The sequence below is a fragment of the Coffea arabica genome, chromosome 10c (assembly GCF_036785885.1).
Source record: "Coffea arabica cultivar ET-39 chromosome 10c, Coffea Arabica ET-39 HiFi, whole genome shotgun sequence".
Lineage (NCBI taxonomy): Eukaryota > Viridiplantae > Streptophyta > Magnoliopsida > Gentianales > Rubiaceae > Coffea > Coffea arabica.
The window spans coordinates 21,402,521-21,411,674 of record NC_092329.1 but is presented as its reverse complement, the minus strand read 5'-3'; the positions used below and the strand labels follow the sequence as shown (position 1 = coordinate 21,411,674).

Here is a 9,154-nt window from a genome sequence, read left to right as displayed (position 1 = left end):
CTCAATTTTTTTTCAAAAACCCACTCAATCCGGCCGGCAATCCGGCCAAGATTCTGGCCGGATTGTCTGGCCGGATACCGGCCAGAGAGCAACTGGCCGGATTTCTTTTTTTTTTCCAAGCAATCCGGCCAGTTTCTGGCCGGATTCCTGGCCGGATTCGGCACTATTCATCTTCGCCAAATTTTTTTTCTTTTCCGTTTGAAATTCGTGTCACTCCGAAATCCAACCAAACATCATCCAAACATAAATATACATTGAATTTCAACATTTACAACCATAGTGGCAGGCCAAAACCATTCATTAAGGAAGTACATATTCGGTTTGCCTATCAAAAGGAAATGAACCCGTTACACATTAGGGTTTCATTTCAAGAGCTATACAAAAGACATTTACATGCTCAATTTGGCAATTAACTATCCAATCCATTCCCAAAAGTAATTATAACCCTGTAAGGAAAACAAATAACACGGAATGAGCTAAAGCCCAGTGAGCAACTACCACAATAACAGTTAAGATCACATAAGCATAACCATTCAATTCAAGTATGCAATTTCGAAGTAAAGCAAATCAGTGAAAGGATACGGTCGGCTCTCAAGAGCCCATTTCCACGCTTGCAATCTTGATCCAACCTCATTGACCCTCCGTCAATGTTAAGAGTACCAAACCGTAGACCTCACTTTACTTCCATTCCTTCCACCCAACATACCCCAACCGGGCCCGCACTCCAATTCAGTAGCTTTTGGTAATACTCGAGTATACCGGAACCAAGAGTCTCATTACTACAAGGTTCCCCAGTACAGTCCCCGTGGCATGACAATTTTCACGACCAAGCCCTCGCCGGCTCGATCCAATTGACTACCGAACGGGGTTGAGCTCAGTAATACAGTAAAGCCGTTGGATACTCGTCCAAACGACACCAAATCAGTTTCCATGCATGGAATTCAGTATCTCATATAACAATTGCAGTATTTCAGTAAAACAGTAAATAGCCATGAAGGAAATTACAAGGGGTGAGGGCGGTCAAGTACACCCTCACCTCAATCACTTCCAATAACCAATTAAGCCTTCAAGGTATCAAATACACATGGAACAAAGCCACATTATAACAAGTAAGTGAGTAGTATACTCACTAAGCAATTAAGTGCTATGTCAAGCACTTCCATCAGGGGAATGTCGTGAACCACCGTCACGCCCTAGAACACATAAGCAAGTACAATGAGACTCAATAACGAGTCATAAACCAATGCCAATCACAACCCCAATAGGGTTTCATAAGCATATTGTGAGGACCTAGTCCGTTCGTACGTTGAGATTAGGGTTATTCATTATTTGTACGGTTAAATTAAGGTTTTAGGGCTAAGGAGAAACCCTAATCTCGGCCAAGATTGAACACCCTAACTTTGCTTACGATAAAACCCTAGTTTATGCGGTATTCTAGTGTGTGTTTTGGCACAAGAAAAAAATAGGATTCGTTATAGTTTACAGAGGTTTAACAAGTTTGAAAATGGTTAGTAAACTCTGGATTAGCAAACCTCTAGTGTTACAATATTAGAAAGCTTAAATGGAGTTTTGTTTATCGCCCGTCTTTTCCACATTTTCTTTATTAGAAAATTCCCCAGATAATTTTATTGAGTGAATATACGTTTTAGATGATTTTTCTAGTATCGGTTAGTTTTTGAGACATTAAGAACGTATGTCGGACGTGGGACCCACTAGTGCGAAAAGTTCGGAAAAATTCGGCCAACTAGGTTAAGTTTTGAATACCGGGTTTAAATTACCGGGTGTGATGAGATATTTATTGGTATCAAATGGATTAGTGTGAGAGAGACAAAAAGTTAGGCATGAAATAATTATAGTGACAAGTGTCACTTTGTGATTGGGTTGGACTTTGACCTTTGGACCAACTTTACCAATAAATCAAAAATTGACCAAAATTCATTCATTTTCTTGTCTTCCTTGGCTGAATTAGAGAGAGAGAAAAGAGAGAAAATCCCTTCATCTTCCACTTTAATTTCTTGTCCAAATTTTGAGTTTTAACCGATTAATTTGCAAACTACTCCATAAAACTTGCTTTCCAAGTAGTTTCCAAGGTGTTTATGGAAGGATTTTTGGAGGACAAAGCCTAAGCTACCATTTTTCTTGAGTTTTCAAGGTATTTTACCAAGAACCTCTTCTTTACTTCAATTAATTGGTAATTAGTGGTTGAAAGTTGTAGTTTTGGTAGTTTATGAGTATATTTCATAGTTGGAAGTAGTATTATGGAAATTCCAGTTTAAGGTTTCATTTTTCCCCTTTCTGTCCGTTTATGTTCGACCAGGTTAGAGGCCGAATTGGCCTTAGCACAAAACATGAAAGTTGTAGAGAATGATGTTTTCTAGTTGCCTGTAAAATTTCAGCCCAATCGGAGCAACGTAGCCTGTGAAAAGACCGAAATACCCCTGCTGCCCTGTTTCTATCCGAGAATGATAATCAGCTTCTGTAATTGGTTGTTTTGACCAGGAATACTACTGATTTGGTTGTTGACGTCTTCTTAACATTTATAGCCTTGTATCTTAGCTTTCCAATGGCTTTGGAATCACTTCAATTGGAGTTGTAGGTGCTGAGATATGACTGCATAAGTCAGGACTGCTGCAGTACACTTTGAACTGGAAAATCTGGGGTTGTTTTGGTAAATTTGACCTAGTTAGGATGAGAACTGGAATGTATTGTCTTCATTAAAGTTGTATATATTGATGTGTTTGAGGTTCCTGTAAAATTTCAGGCCAATCGGAGTAGCGTAGCTCATGAAAAGACGGAATTACCCTTGCTGTCCTGTTTTTACCCGAACTTGAAAACTGCTTCAGTAATTGGCTATTTTGGTTGGGATTACTTCTGATTTGGGTTTTGGTTCCTTCTTAGGAAATGTAGCCCCTTGAGTCCTGAGTATGCCTGTAAAATTTCAGGTCAAACAAGTTAGCGTATTCTGAGTTATAGACAAAACCCTCAGGCCTGTTTTAGACATTGGTTTGTGTACGTTTTGAATTTCAGCTTCTGCCCGTGATTTTTCGGTTTTGATCCCGTACGAACTGGGTGCTGATCCCTTCATAAGAAATTTAGATCTTGATCTTAGCTTCGAAACGGTATAAAGTACGCCGAAATCCGAGTTCCGTAGCCCCTGTTATGATCAAAACAATATCGCTCGTCAGAACTGCCTTGTATCTGGACAGTTCTGACGGGTACCTTGGCACTCGATTTTCGTTCTGTTCTGAGTGGATTCAAGTCTTGGCCAAAACATAAAAGTTTTAACCTTATATTTCAGCTTTCTAACGCCTCTGGAATTTCTTGATTTCGATTCCTGAGCCGTGAGTTATGGCCTTGCAAACAGGGCCTGTGTGGTAAACCGCAATGAAACAGCTGGCACTATTTCGTGCATTTTTGACCTATACCTATTGAGATCTGGGTTGAGATGTCTAAAGGGAAGTTGTAGCCCTTCCTCTTAGCTTCGCAACGGTACCTCATGTACCTTGATCCGATACTCCTAGCCTAACTTTTGACCAAAACGGTTTGAGATGGCAGTTGTGGCCGTTTCCGTTTGCCGTTCCGCGCGCGCGCGTGCGCCCCTTTTTGCCGTTTCCGCAAATTACGTGTGCCAATTTTGCCGTTTTACTTGTTTTGGATCGGTTCGTAGCCGTTTGTGACATAAGTGATAAAATCTTGTATTTCAGATAGTGGTGAGCTAGGCGGAGCCGGTGGGGCCCACTACTAGCGATCACGCGCGAAGCAATCTTGTACTACTTTTGGTATTTTGAGTAAGTATTCAGGCCAGTTTGGTGTGTTTTCTTTGCTATGTGTTTGAGATATGTGAAAAGGGCACTTAGGCGAGGGTGTACTTTATCGCACTCGACCTAAACCCTAATTTGAATGTATAATTGTACTTGGCATATGTATATGAACCTTTTGGAACCAAAACCCTAGAGCTTGTGGCTCGGGGCGACTTTCGAATAAAGTTTGTGAAGTTTGCAAAGTTTGTGATTTTGAATAATTTTGTGAAGTTTGTGAGTTTGGGGCGAACTCTTGACCTGGTTGGACTATTCGAGCCGGTTAGGGCTTGGTCGAAGGCAGTCCAACTTAGTCTGAGGTCACCAAGTTTGTAGGTTCATGTTATGAACCAATTTTGTAAATCCGGTTCACCGAGAAGGTGACCAAGTTTGTGACCCGAGCTTGTGACTCAAGCTCAAGTTTGTGATTTCGTTCGCCCGGGCAAGTTTGTGAGGTGACTGGCCAGTGAGGGTGAAAAGGTGTCGGTGGGTGTACAAGTGAAGTTCTACGGACTATTATTTGCAGTCGACGGAGTGTCGGCAGGAGATCACGCATGGCACATGAGTTGGCTTTGGAGCCACCTGTATCCTTATTATGTGATGTTACTTTTCTGCTTTTGCTTTACTCTTACTGTGTAACTGTTACGTGAAATTTATGCTTTCGCCCCTGTTTACTTACTAAGCATATAGCTTACCCCATTCCTTTTGTTTTCCTTAGCAGGGGCCGACGCGGGGACTTTTGGCTCGTATACTAGTATAGTAAGATTGGCTTGTAATAGTTGAACAGTTAGGATGTTTGTTTTTGTTTTGGTGGTTTGACTCGATACTTTTGGAGAATGTAATTATAACTCTTTTTGGGATTTGTATATAGTATGTAAGGTACTCTTTTGGATTTTCTAGTTTTTATCGCTTTAAGGTTTGAGTCCTGGCGCGAGCTAGGCAGGCTGCCCGCCGATACCCTTGGGTTCGCCCTTGGGAGAAGTGGGGCTGTCACAGTTGGTATCAGAGCTTAGGCTTCCGATCTCTGTAGTGTATCCTAGGCTTGAAGTTTAGGATGCCGGACTGTGGGATACTTGGCTATTAAGGTAAATATTGAATGCTAAGATTTTGATATTGACTTTTGTATTTTTTTTCCATAAGGCAAAGTGGGGATTGAGTTGATTGCACTTGGAGATGGCCAGTCCCAGTGTGAATCGATTTGGTTCTTACTTAATATTGAAGTTAGCTATTTGGACCTATTCTTTAGGTTTGCACCCTAGGGCTGCCGGGGCGGTGCTAGTGGATTAGGTAGGTTCCGTAGGGGAGGCGCGTAGGGCCGTTGATGGGTTTTCCTTTTGACTATCTGATATGTTTATTTTGTTATATCTGCCATGTTATTTTGTTGTAACCAGTATGCCTGGTTTCATTTGTTACCCGGTGATTGACTACATTTTTGGAGCCGTAGTGCTCACGTAAATAATGGATTTTGCACCAACCGGATGTCGGATAACTTGTATATTTTTAGTGTGACTTTGTAAAAATATGTATATTTGAGTATAATCTTTTGAGCTTATTTGTTTGAACCCGGCTTTTGAACTTATTTGAGTACTTGTGTGGTTGTAGACCGGCTACTACTCGTGTGGTTGAACTTTTGAGGAATTACCTGTTGTGTACTTGACTGCTTTTGAGGATTATTTGATCTGATTAGTGCAAGTTGGAATTTCGAGGACGAAATTCTTTTAAGTGGGGGAGATTGTGAGGATCTAGTCCGTTCGTACGTTGAGATTAGGGTTATTCATTATTTGTACGGTTAAATTAAGGTTTTAGGGCTAAGGAGAAACCCTAATCTCGGCCAAGATTGAACACCCTAACTTTGCTTACGCTAAAACCCTAGTTTATGCGGTATTCTAGTGTGTGTTTTGGCACAAGAAAAAAATAGGATTCGTTATAGTTTACAGAGGTTTAACAAGTTTGAAAATGGTTAGTAAACTCTGGATTAGCAAACCTCTAGTGTTACAATATTAGAAAGCTTAAATGGAGTTTTGTTTATCGCCCGTCTTTTCCACATTTTCTTTATTAGAAAATTCCCCAGATAATTTTATTGAGTGAATATACGTTTTAGATGATTTTTCTAGTATCGGTTAGTTTTTGAGACATTAAGAACGTATGTCGGACGTGGGACCCACTAGTGCGAAAAGTTCGGAAAAATTCGGCCAACTAGGTTAAGTTTTGAATACCGGGTTTAAATTACCGGGTGTGATGAGATATTTATTGGTATCAAATGGATTAGTGTGAGAGAGACAAAAAGTTAGGCATGAAATAATTATAGTGACAAGTGTCACTTTGTGATTGGGTTGGACTTTGACCTTTGGACCAACTTTACCAATAAATCAAAAATTGACCAAAATTCATTCATTTTCTTGTCTTCCTTGGCTGAATTAGAGAGAGAGAAAAGAGAGAAAATCCCTTCATCTTCCACTTTAATTTCTTGTCCAAATTTTGAGTTTTAACCGATTAATTTGCAAACTACTCCATAAAACTTGCTTTCCAAGTAGTTTCCAAGGTGTTTATGGAAGGATTTTTGGAGGACAAAGCCTAAGCTACCATTTTTCTTGAGTTTTCAAGGTATTTTACCAAGAACCTCTTCTTTACTTCAATTAATTGGTAATTAGTGGTTGAAAGTTGTAGTTTTGGTAGTTTATGAGTATATTTCATAGTTGGAAGTAGTATTATGGAAATTCCAGTTTAAGGTTTCATTTTTCCCCTTTCTGTCCGTTTCTGTTCGACCAGGTTAGAGGCCGAATTGGCCTTAGCACAAAACATGAAAGTTGTAGAGAATGATGTTTTCTAGTTGCCTGTAAAATTTCAGCCCAATCGGAGCAACGTAGCCTGTGAAAAGACCGAAATACCCCTGCTGCCCTGTTTCTATCCGAGAATGATAATCAGCTTCTGTAATTGGTTGTTTTGACCAGGAATACTACTGATTTGGTTGTTGACGTCTTCTTAACATTTATAGCCTTGTATCTTAGCTTTCCAATGGCTTTGGAATCACTTCAATTGGAGTTGTAGGTGCTGAGATATGACTGCATAAGTCAGGACTGCTGCAGTACACTTTGAACTGGAAAATCTGGGGTTGTTTTGGTAAATTTGACCTAGTTAGGATGAGAACTGGAATGTATTGTCTTCATTAAAGTTGTATATATTGATGTGTTTGAGGTTCCTGTAAAATTTCAGGCCAATCGGAGTAGCGTAGCTCATGAAAAGACGGAATTACCCTTGCTGTCCTGTTTTTACCCGAACTTGAAAACTGCTTCAGTAATTTGCTATTTTGGTTGGGATTACTTCTGATTTGGGTTTTGGTTCCTTCTTAGGAAATGTAGCCCCTTGAGTCCTGAGTATGTCTGTAAAATTTCAGGTCAAACAAGTTAGCGTATTCTGAGTTATAGACAAAACCCTCAGGCCTGTTTTAGACATTGGTTTGTGTACGTTTTGAATTTCAGCTTCTGCCCGTGATTTTTCGGTTTTGATCCCGTACGAACTGGGTGCTGATCCCTTCATAAGAAATTTAGATCTTGATCTTAGCTTCGAAACGGTATAAAGTACGCCGAAATCCGAGTTCCGTAGCCCCTGTTATGATCAAAACAATATCGCTCGTCAGAACTGCCTTGTATCTGGACAGTTCTGACGGGTACCTTGGCACTCGATTTTCGTTCTGTTCTGAGTGGATTCAAGTCTTGGCCAAAACATCAAAGTTTTAACCTTATATTTCAGCTTTCTAACGCCTCTGGAATTTCTTGATTTCGATTCCTGAGCCGTGAGTTATGGCCTTGCAAACAGGGCCTGTGTGGTAAACCGCAATGAAACAGCTGGCACTATTTCGTGCATTTTTGACCTATACCTATTGAGATCTGGGTTGAGATGTCTAAAGGGAAGTTGTAGCCCTTCCTCTTAGCTTCGCAACGGTACCTCATGTACCTTGATCCGATACTCCTAGCCTAACTTTTGACCAAAACGGTTTGAGATGGCAGTTGTGGCCGTTTCCGTTTGCCGTTCCGCGCGCGCGCGTGCGCCCCTTTTTGCCGTTTCCGCAAATTACGTGTGCCAATTTTGCCGTTTTACTTGTTTTGGATCGGTTCGTAGCCGTTTGTGACATAAGTGATAAAATCTTGTATTTCAGATAGTGGTGAGCTAGGCGGAGCCGGTGGGGCCCACTACTAGCGATCACGCGCGAAGCAATCTTGTACTACTTTTGGTATTTTGAGTAAGTATTCAGGCCAGTTTGGTGTGTTTTCTTTGCTATGTGTTTGAGATATGTGAAAAGGGCACTTAGGCGAGGGTGTACTTTATCGCACTCGACCTAAACCCTAATTTGAATGTATAATTGTACTTGGCATATGTATATGAACCTTTTGGAACCAAAACCCTAGAGCTTGTGGCTCGGGGCGACTTTCGAATAAAGTTTGTGAAGTTTGCAAAGTTTGTGATTTTGAATAATTTTGTGAAGTTTGTGAGTTTGGGGCGAACTCTTGACCTGGTTGGACTATTCGAGCCGGTTAGGGCTTGGTCGAAGGCAGTCCAACTTAGTCTGAGGTCACCAAGTTTGTAGGTTCATGTTATGAACCAATTTTGTAAATCCGGTTCACCGAGAAGGTGACCAAGTTTGTGACCCGAGCTTGTGACTCAAGCTCAAGTTTGTGATTTCGTTCGCCCGGGCAAGTTTGTGAGGTGACTGGCCAGTGAGGGTGAAAAGGTGTCGGTGGGTGTACAAGTGAAGTTCTACGGACTATTATTTGCAGTCGACGGAGTGTCGGCAGGAGATCACGCATGGCACATGAGTTGGCTTTGGAGCCACCTGTATCCTTATTATGTGATGTTACTTTTCTGCTTTTGCTTTACTCTTATTGTGTAACTGTTACGTGAAATTTATGCTTTCGCCCCTGTTTACTTACTAAGCATATAGCTTACCCCATTCCTTTTGTTTTCCTTAGCAGGGGCCGACGCGGGGACTTTTGGCTCGTATACTAGTATAGTAAGATTGGCTTGTAATAGTTGAACAGTTAGGATGTTTGTTTTTGTTTTGGTGGTTTGACTCGATACTTTTGGAGAATGTAATTATAACTCTTTTTGGGATTTGTATATAGTATGTAAGGTACTCTTTTGGATTTTCTAGTTTTTATCGCTTTAAGGTTTGAGTCCTGGCGCGAGCTAGGCAGGCGGCCCGCCGATACCCTTGGGTTCGCCCTTGGGAGAAGTGGGGCTGTCACACATATACAAGCATTATAGCAAACCAGAAATTCAAACAATGGCTTTAGCCTTGGCCCTGAAAATAAAACTGTTTTGTCCTTACTTTGCGGTAATGGCGTCAATTTCACTACGAT

At 40.9% G+C, this 9,154-nt stretch overlaps 2 long non-coding RNA genes across 2 annotated transcripts; both read left to right on the top strand.

Moving 5' to 3' along the window:
• Nucleotides 1–1,972: 1,972 nt before the first annotated feature.
• On the top strand, nt 1,973–4,691 carry LOC140016276 (uncharacterized). Its single transcript, XR_011822632.1, has 3 exons — nt 1,973–2,152; nt 3,705–3,788; nt 4,516–4,691. It is a non-coding gene; the product is annotated as an uncharacterized lncRNA (long non-coding RNA).
• A 1,530-nt stretch (nt 4,692–6,221) lies between these two features.
• LOC140016237 (uncharacterized) lies at nt 6,222–8,940 on the top strand. Its single transcript, XR_011822576.1, has 3 exons — nt 6,222–6,401; nt 7,954–8,037; nt 8,765–8,940. It is a non-coding gene; the product is annotated as an uncharacterized lncRNA (long non-coding RNA).
• Nucleotides 8,941–9,154: the final 214 nt, after the last annotated feature.